This window comes from Gekko japonicus, unplaced genomic scaffold (assembly GCF_001447785.1).
Source record: "Gekko japonicus isolate JY-2015 unplaced genomic scaffold, Gekko_japonicus_V1.1 scaffold76, whole genome shotgun sequence".
Taxonomy (NCBI): Eukaryota; Metazoa; Chordata; class Lepidosauria; order Squamata; family Gekkonidae; genus Gekko; species Gekko japonicus.
Genome location: NW_015166420.1, coordinates 1,020,742 through 1,030,863, shown reverse-complemented (window position 1 = coordinate 1,030,863; position 10,122 = coordinate 1,020,742). Strand labels below are relative to the sequence as shown.

The following is a 10,122-nucleotide window of genomic DNA, read 5'->3' as shown; positions in this document are numbered from 1 at the left end:
TCGGGAGCCAGCCGGAACTCTGTTCATGTGCGCTCCTGCCCAAAAATAGCCCTGCTTCCAACCCCAAAAGAGGGCATTTTCATCAGTATTTTAAAAAGAACCCAAAAGCGGCCACGGGCACCCATAAAAGAGGACGCCTGGTAACCCGAGTCAAACCACAGAATAATATTTCCAGCTGCAGTCCTGCAGACTTTGGAATTGTCACACCACGTCTGAGAACAGTCCACTCTTCCCGACCCCCACCCAGTGGCGCTTGCTGTTGGACTTGAGGTTTTCCTTTTTTTAATCTAGTTTGGCAGGAGAGCTAATTGGTATTTACACTGCGACTCTCGTCGGTTGCACAAACACGGCTTGTGGCCTCTCTCCTGTCTGCAGTGCTAATGGGTTAACACACCCCTTCCTTACCCCTCTTCCCACACACACTTGCTCCCCCCTCCCCTTCTCCAAACTAATTAGCAGCATTAAAGGACAAAAACAGGCAGGGAACGGAAAAGGTGGGTGGTGGAAAAGCCACCCGGAGCTGGAGGGGATTTAAATTATTTCATTTAACACTCGACGAGGCCTGTCTCTGCTCCCACTCGGCAGCGCTTGCAGAAATAGAAACATTCTGGGGTATGGGAATTAAAACACACATCAACAGGAATACAAAGCCAGAGGACGGGGGGGGGGGCATAAAGGCTCAGAAGAATTTTATGTTCACATCCAAAAACGAAAGGACGAGGGGGCGTGGCTCCGTGGTGGAGCCCGCAGAAGGTCCCAGGTTCAGTCCCCGGCACCTCCAGTTAGAAAGGACCACGTGGACTGCTAGAATGACATATGCCCAGAGTTGGAAACAAGATAGGATCTCGGAAATTGGGGAATGGATTAAAAAACTACTCTTTATGGCTGAAATGGACAAAATGACGAGGAAACTTAATAATATGGAGGCAGAAGAATTCTTTGCGGACCGGAAAGACTTTAAAGACTACTTGGAGAAATACTGGGATGTAAAGGACAATTCACTTTGCTTTGAGGATTATTGAAAACTGAAAGACAGCAGAAAATAGATAATGTATAAGAATAACAACTGAAAGATAAGTGACCTGTGGATGTAAATAAGGTAAAAGGGAGGTTTGAAGAAAATTTAAGAATTGGGCTGGAGGTTGGAGCACTGTGGGAAGCCAGGAAGGGGGGGGAAGGGAGGAGAGAAGGATATATAACTGTATAAGATTTGATTTATGGATTGATTTTTTTTAATATATCCTAATAAATTGTTGTTGTTTTTTAAGAAAGGACCACGTGGTACACGATACAACAAATGCAGAGTCCAGGTTCACCTTTAAGAGCAACAAAGGTTTATTCAAGGGATGAGCTCTCGTGCGCAAGGCACGCTTTTTCAAACACTCTGGAATGGCAGGCGAGGTTCAAACCTATAGCCAGAGAAGGAACAGTAAAGCAACATGCAACGTGATGAAGTCCAAGATGTGCAAAGTGACACGAACTAACAAGTTAAGGTTGTAGGGTCGACAGCTGTAAAGCGATAAATTTGCCAAACGAGAAGGAAAAAAATGTCTAAAGGTGTCTTTTCTAACTGTGGGAAGCGACCGGGAATCTTCATTCTCTCCTGTCAGGCGTGGGGGGCCCTTAACACGACCTCCCCCTCCAAAAAATGCTGTCGTGTCAGCAGACATCCTAATATCCCTTGCATACATGCAGTGCTCTAAGTGATGGGAAAGAGCTTTCTCTGCCCGAGACCCTGGAGAGCGGCTGCCAGTCTGAGCGGACGATACTGACCTTGAGAGACCAAAGATCTGTTTGGGGGATGGCCGTGGTTCAGTGGTACAGCGTCTGCTTGGCATGGAGAAGATCCCAGAGTCAGTCCCCGGCATCTCCAAAGAAAGAATTTGGCAGGAGGTGATGGGAAAGACCTCCGCCCGAGACCCTGGAGAGCCGCTGCCAGTCTGAGCAAACAATTCTAACCTTGATGGACCCCAGGGGTCTGCTTCGGTATAAGGCAGCTTCATGCGTGTTCATGGGTGGATGGAAGACAAGTCTCTAAAGTGGTGTTTTGAGCTCCACCTTGGGTGGCCCCCCCCCCCCTTTGCAAGTATTCTTTGCCTCTGAATCTCCATGCTAAGAACAGCATCACCAGGCTTGTGCGGTTTGTGTTTAAAAAGCGCAGCAGCCCTTGCTAAAAACAAAGCCTTATAGTAAACTCGTGGGCACTCCATGAAACTGCTGAGCGGTCGGGTTAGAACAGATAAAAGGAAGTACTTCTTCACCCAAAGAGTGATTAACACTTGGAATTCACTGCCACAGGAAGTGGTGGCGGCTACAAGCATGGACGGCTTCACAAGGGAATTAGATAAGCATCTGGAGCAGAGGTCCATCAGTGGCTATTAGCCACAAGGTATAGCTAGGGGCTCTGGGGCAAGTGATGCTCTGTCTTCTTGGGGCTTGGGGGGGGGGGGTCAACAGTGGGAGGGCTTCTAATGTCCTGGCCCCACTGCTGGACCTCCTGATGGCACCTGGTATTTCTGGCCACTGTGTGACACAGAGGGTTGGGCTGGATGGGCCTTTGGCCTGATCCAACACTGGCATCTCTTATGTTCTTATGTTATGTGCTTAGAGCTGGCAACTTGCATGGACTGTTCCCTAGATATGGGCGTGCTTTCAAGTTAGAAGCATCCTGTACGATGGAGTATTAGTGTTTTCGGCATCCAACGGTGTGGCTGTTCCTGTGCAGAAAGGAGGGTGCTGGGGGGGGGGCACAGAAAGTGGGTAGAAAGGTGCCCCGGGCATGCTGAGACTGGCCAAGTTTTGAACTGGCCCCGTGTAGCTGTGCCTCACAATGAATTGCTCTGTGAGGAATTAGCAAGCATGCTTATCTATACTTGGAATGCCTTACTGGCCAGTTTCTGCAAGTTGAGCCATAAAGGCACAGGAGGCGGTCAGAGTGATTCTCCCCCCCCCTCCCCAAGTTGGCTGGCCCTTTTGGAGTCTACCCTCTTGAAATGAAAGTTATCTTTGTACTCTGTTTAAAAGCATGCTTGCAGAGAACAAAACGGCACTGGCGGCAGCTTAGTGTTCGTGCAAGAAGAAGAAGAAGAAGAGAAGAGATTGGATTTATACCCCGCCCTTCACTTGGGAGTCTCAGAGCGGCTTACAAACTCCTTTCCCTTCCCCTCCCCACAGCAGACACCCTGTGAGGTGGGTGGGGCTGAGAGAACTCTGACACCAACTGCTCTTTTTCAAGGACAGCTGTGCCAGAGCTTGTGACTGACCCAAAGTCACACCAGCAGGTGCAAGTGGAGGAGTGGGGAGTCAAACCCGGTCCTCCCAGATTAGGGTCCGCACACTTAACCACTACACCAAACTGGCTCTGAATCAAGATTAACCTGACCCCCCACCCACCTATTCAGAGGCCTGACTTCTAGAGATTTGGGGAGAGGGCCTGAAACTACAAAGATGAGAAATCTACTGCACATTCATATCTCTCTCTCTCTTTTTTTTTTTAGAAAAGTAAACAGCTAAATTCTTCCCCCGAAAGGCAAAGTGGGAACAAAGCCAGAACACTTGCGAGAAAACAGAAATCGTCTTTAGTGAATCAGGACATTTGGAACACATGCTAATATAGTATGTTCTTTTCCATGCCCACTTAAGAAAAAACAGTTTAAAAAAACACTGAACACTGAAATCTCTTTAAAAAAAAATCAGTTTTGCTTCATGTCTGATGGTGTAATAGCACCACCTACTGGTCAGTCAGAGAGTAACACAGTTTCGCCTTCCTTCTACAGACAACTCCTCAAGCCAAGGAGCAAATTTGAGACAACTGTTCCCCACCCAAAAGCTGCAGTTCAGGGCAGTAACTCATAGAGATAATGCCAGTTCAGGCTTCCCAAAGGCTCTCCCTCAACCACAGAGGCTGGGCGGTTGGCCAAGCAAAACCAGGCACTTCCATTTAAATCAAGCAGACGGTCGCCGGATTTAGAGAGGCCTTCTCAACAGCTTCCTATCAAAGAGACAGAAACCACAACGGAAAGTGTGAGCAAGATTGGTCCTTCGGGAGAACTTAAGGTTAAGACTGGCACAGGGGGGGGCAGGAAAGCAGAGGAAGCAAAGAATTACAAATTACAATACAAAATGAGTTACAAGGATCCAGAGTCCTGACATTTTCAACTCCTGTGGGCATCTGAAACTCCCAGTTTCCATTGCTGCTACTGAGTACTTCAATGACAGTCCTGCAATGCAAACCATCTGGAGGCCTGAAGTTGGCAGCCAGGACAGCCCAAGAGCCAGTTTGGTGTCGTGGTTAGGAGCACAGACTCTAATCTGAGAGAACCGGGTTTGATTTCCCACTCCTCCACATGCAGCTGCTGGTGTGACCTTGGGTCAGTTACAGGTTCTTTCAGAGCTGTTCTCTCCTGAGCAGTTCTTGAGAGAGCTCTCTCAGCCCCACCTTGTGGGGAGGGGAAGGGAAAAGGATTGTAAGCCGCTCTGAGACTCCTCCGGGTAGTGAAAGGCAGGGTATAAATCTAGAGATCAAGATGGGTAGCTGTGTTGGTCTGTCTGTAGCAGTAGAAAAGAGCAAAGAGACCAGTAGCACCTTAAAGACTGACAAAATGTGTGACACAGTAGGAGCTTTCATGAGTATCTGAAAAAGTGAGCGGTGACTCATGAAAGCTCCTACCCTGCCACGAATGTCGTTAGTCTTTAAGGTGCTCCTGGACTTCTTGCTCTTTTCTACCCCTTGCGGCTAATGTCTAAATTCCTAAGTTGCCTGGAAGTTGGAAGCCCCAGCCTGGAAGCCCTGCAGTCCTCGATCCCTGTGTGTGAATGCGATGAGGGTGGCAACTCTGAACATGCTCAGAGGCAATGCCTTCAGGGTCACAACACTCAGAGACACACGGCCACATGCACCGAGCTCTCTCCTTCCTACACCATGTGGATGGAAAGTGCCGTAAGTCATAGCAGTGACCCCGTAGGTCAGGGGTGTCGAACTCATTTATTACGAGGGCCAGATCTGACATAAATGAGAGTTATGTGTGTCATAAAATGGAATGCCAGGTAGTGAAAATATAAACTTCATAAAGGACACAAACTCAAAGGTGTGTTTTTTTACTTAAAATAAAATCATGCTTTAAAACATTAGCTCTGTAAGCTGCAAACCTACTTTTGATTTATTGACATTCGCCACAGAAATCTCACACTCAGAGTTCTGAGCCTAGGACCCAGGTTAAAACATGAAATGGCTGAGCTATGATGCAGCAGCAGCAGCAGAACTGGAAGCAGGAGATGGCCAGTTCCACTGCGGGCCTGATCCGGCCCCCAGGCCGCATGTTTGACACCCAGCCATAGGGTTTTTACGGCAAGAGACATTCAGAGGTGGTCTGGCATCGCCTGCCTCTGCATAGCGGCCCTGGACTTCCTTGACGGGCTCCCCTCCAAAGACTAACCAGGCCTGACCCTGCTTAGCTTCCGAGATCTAATGAGATCAGGCTCGCCAGGGCCAAACAGTTCCAGCACTTGGAGCGTCTGCTTCCCCTTGCAGTTTTACTGCCCTCAACAACACAGTCCTCTTGAGGCCCTTCTGAAAGACTGGGCAGCCCCCAAGAAGTACGTGACTTTCCATGCGGATGTCCCCAACCACACACCTCTTGGGACTGCATCCCGTGGCCCAGCCCTAACTTGACTTCCCACATGCCAGTGGGAATTATTGCCATTATTACCATTGCTGTCATTCTGCAGCAGATTTTTATAAGGTTTTCAAAAAACCTGTTCCATAATTTCATAATGTGAACAGGTGGAAACACTACCTTGAAAGGAAAACGTTAGTGCTGAGTGTGACAGAGAAGGAAGGAGATTTACAAGTGCGCGCACACAGTGGCGTACCTCAAGGAATCTTTTCCCAGGGGTTCCTGTTCCCCCGGGGGGGGGGGGGGGAGGAATATCACCAACGCTGCTGTAGCATACACGTCTCCAAGTATGTGAGTGTACCTAGATAGCTAGATTTGTTATTTTAGAGCACCAACTTACTTTGCATGCTTATAAGCCTGAACTGTTCTCTTTTAATAAAACTTGTCGCTTTTACTGAAGTGGTCTACTCTGGGTGCAGAGTCAAAACCCAGGCTCGGTACATTATCGAGGAGGGGACTTAGAAGAAGAAGAGGAGATTGAATTTATACCCTGCCCTTCACTCAGAGTCTCAGAGCGGCTTACAAAATTCCTTTCCCTTCCCCTCCCCACAACAGACACCCTGTGAGGTAGGTGGGGCTGAGAAAGCTCTTTCGAGGACTGCTCTTGAGAGAACAGGTCTGACAGAACGATGGCTTGCCCAAGGTCACCCAGCAGCTGTGAGTGGAGGAGTGGGGAATCAAATCCGGTTCTCCCAGATCAGAGTCCGCGCACTTAACCACGACACCAGACTGGCTCTCATTTCTCCCAGGGCTCCCGGGAAGGAACAGGGAGATCGGATCACCTCAAATAAGGCCTGAGCGGGTCAGGAGAAGCTTGGTATTCCAGTTTGGTCTTTGCATCTGTTAAACACCTTTAGTATGCTGTATGCAAATTTGCTGTTCACCCTCTACCTATATGTGTGGACTGGCAACTTCCACTTCAGCATATCCGAGGACGTGTGCATGCACACAAAAGCTCATTCCTTCAATAAAACTTTGTTAGCCTTAAAGGTGCCGCTGGACTCGGGCTTGGTTCTCCTGCTTCAGACACCAACATGGTGACCTGCCTGAATCTACAATTTTGTAATGTTTTTCTTTTCTTATCTGTGCACCATTGATATGACAGAAAGGCAGCACATAAATCTTCTAAACAAATAAACAGACAACCGGGGTTGGAATTTCATGCCTCCTGTGGGGAAGACTTTCCATTTACCTGGTGACAGGTAAATTAATTTGCCTGGTGACAGACAGAAAAGAAAGAGTAGCATTCTGCGCTTTAGCCAGCAGGGGGTGCTATTGGATTCCATTACATTCCCCTGTGCAGGTTGCAGCCTTCTCTTCCCCAAAGGAGGCAGGTGTTGGAAGACCAGCGGTGGAGAACCATCCTTTCCCATCCAAACAATGATTATTCCCCACTGAGAAGAGGAGAGATGGAGGTGCTTGATGACACAGAAGGGTAGGCACAGGCCCGAAGACGTCAGCCTGCTAACTTCTGGGCAAGTCACATGGCTAGAATCCGAGTCCTGGAAATCAAAGGCCGAGGCCAGCCGGCTCAGAAACGTCCAAAACCTTGACCCTCTTCTCTTCCAACTGGCTGGCACCACTGAAACACTCCAGGGCAGGGCAGTCTTTCTCCTAGGGGTACCAACTTGGGGGGGGGCTGGGGATCTCCCGCTTTTACAACTGATCTCCAGCTCTCCTGGAGAAAATGGCTGCTCTGGAAGTTGAACTCTATGGCACTGTGCCATGCCGAGGTCCCTCCCCTCTCCAAACCCCTTCTCCAGGCTCCACCCCCAAATCTCCAGGTATTTCCCAACCTGGAGCTGGCAACCCTGCCTTCTCCTCCCCCCTCAGCACGGCACAGCTCAGGCGGAGACCCAATGCCAACGTCAACCGTGCCAAGAGGAGAGAGTTCCTTTTGCCGGAGCAACTGGACAAGCCAGCCGGATTTGGACACGGAGTGGAATCAGATCTCCTAACCTCTGCTTTCCTCTCGAGGGGACAAGAGGGGACAAGAAACAAACTTCTACTTCTCAAAGCTGCCAGTCGGGTTTCTAGTCATGGGGCAGCAGACACCCGGTGAATCCCAAGAGACGGGTAAAAGCAGGATTTCCAGGGCACCAAATGAGGAGAGGGGCCGGCTGCCACAGAAAGTAGCCCTCTTCCCCGGGGACGGAATTGTAAGCACACCGGCTTCTCTTTGCAGCAATATCTATGGATTAAAGAACCGCGCAAGGTCAGGAATTTGGGTTTACCTTGGTACATTTTTATTGTAATTGCAGAAGAGCCAGTTTGGTGTAGTGGTTAAGTGCGCGGACTCTAATCTGGGAGAACCGGGTTTGATTCCCCACTCCTCCACTTACACCTGGCTGGATGACCTTGGGCAAGCCGTAGTCCTGACAAGAGCTGTTCTCGAAAAAGAGCAGTTTCTGTCAGAGCTCTCTCAGCCCCACCTACCTCACAGGGTGTCTGTTGTGGGGAGGGGAAGGGAGAAGAGATTGTAAGCCGCTCCTTTGGGTGGTGAAGGGCAGGGTATAAATCCAATCTCCTCCTCCTCTTCTTCTTTTTATTTATTTTATTTATTTATTTTTGAGATTTCTTTGCCGCCCTACCCGATGGCTCAGGGCGGCTAACAACAAGTTAAAAAATTGAGTACAATAAAACACTGTTACACTTATAGTAAAATCTGGTGCTACAAAAACCTACATAGAATTACACAAAACACAGCAACCCACATTTAGCAGCTAGTATTCTTAAAGGCGAGAGCCTTCAGTCTTCTACCAGTCTTCATTTCCTTTCTGGCGTAACACTCAAATATGAGGCCCAGCATGACGGGAAGACCCAAAACAACTGTTGCGGGGGGAGGTGGGGGAGACGGCTGGTGCTGTGGTGCACTGGCTTGAGTGCCGGACTGGGGTCTGGGAGAGCTGGATTTGAATCCCCATCCTGCCACGGAAGTACTTGGGTGACCTTGGGCCAGTCACACACATATTCCGCCTGATCTACCTCACAGGGTTGTTGTGACGATGTAAAGAGCAGATGCTCCGATTTGTCCAATTTTTCAGTTATTTTAAACATGGAGACCTGGGGCCGGTCACATGCTCCTAGCCTAACCTACCTCACAGGGTTGTTGTGAGGATGAAACAGAGGAGAAGAGAATGACACAAGCCGCTTTGGGTCCCCATCGGAGAGAAAGTAAATTGGTGTGGGGGCGAACAGCGATACAACATACTGGAATTCCCCCTGCATCAGGAGGGTCCAATCTGTCGCTTAATTCAGTCATCGGGCCAAATCAGGCCAAAGGAAGTTCCCCTAAGGATCAGCACCAGGCCTGAACTGATGAACCACTGACTTGCAATCTCCACGCCCCTCCCAGGTGCTAGTCCAAACCAGAATGATTGACTGACGGACAGACAGAGGTCAACACATGAAACTGAGAGCGAACTGGGGGTGGGGCCGTAGCTCAGTGGCAGAGTATCCGCTCAGCATGCAGAAGGTCCCAGGTTCAATCCCCGGCATCACCAGTTAAAGGACCAGGCAGTGGGTGATGGGAAAGACCTTTGCTTGTGGCCCTGGAAAGCAATGCTCCCTCTAAGCTGTGGAGTCCTGTGAGCAGAAATTCTACTTCGTGAGCTGCTGGCATTAAAGTTGTGAGCGAGCGATTCGGCTGCTGCATAAATTAGTTTGCTCTGAAGCCCTCCTTCCTGAGCGAAGGCAAAAATCTGTGAGCCGGAGGCTGAAAAACTGGGAGCGAGCTCATACTAACTCAGTTTAGAGGGAGCACTGCCAGAGACCCCCTCAGTGGACGAGACTGGCCTTGGTGGACCAGTGATCTGGTTCCGTATAAGACAGCTTCCTGTAGATGCAAACGACATGGAGTCTTCTGGAAGCTGGAGCCGTACTTTGGGTCTTAAAGGGCAGCTATTGCAAACTGGGAGTCCCCTGCAACATGCGAATCAAGCCCCACTGAAGGACCGCCTTCCCGCCTTGATCCGTGTGGATTTCCCTTCCTGCGGGGAGGATCTTCCGCCCCGCAGTCACCAGAGGGCAACCCTGCCTATGCCAACCGGCCCCACTCTCAGCACGCTCGTCCTTTCCCCTAGAAAAAGGAGCCTCCGGAGAAAGGCACAGGCGTGCAACATGCTTCCTGGAGGGGCAAGACATAACTTGGCAGACGCGGGCAGATTCCACAGTCTCGCCCCGCGTGCCTGCCATAGCCGCGGTGGCCGAACAAAGGGGCCGCCGGTGGATCCCCTCTCGGCTCAGGCCCGCCCGCCCTTCCTCCCTTGGCATCCTGGGATTCCCAGAGTTAGGGTTCCCAACAGGAACAGGCAGCAGTCCAGGCCAGGCTCGGCTGGTTGGCGGGCGTCCCCTCCCCTTGCCCTCTGCGCCGGCTCCCTGCAGGCTTGTGCCAGCGGCAGGGACTTCCTCATTCCAATGTCGGCAGCAGCAAAGGGCTCCACGACTT

At 50.2% G+C, this 10,122-nt stretch overlaps 1 protein-coding gene across 1 annotated transcript in view; it reads right to left on the bottom strand.

Moving 5' to 3' along the window:
- Positions 1–10,122, bottom strand: part of AGRN (agrin) — a 377,914-nt gene that overhangs the window by 243,405 nt on the left and 124,387 nt on the right. The window lies entirely within an intron of this gene.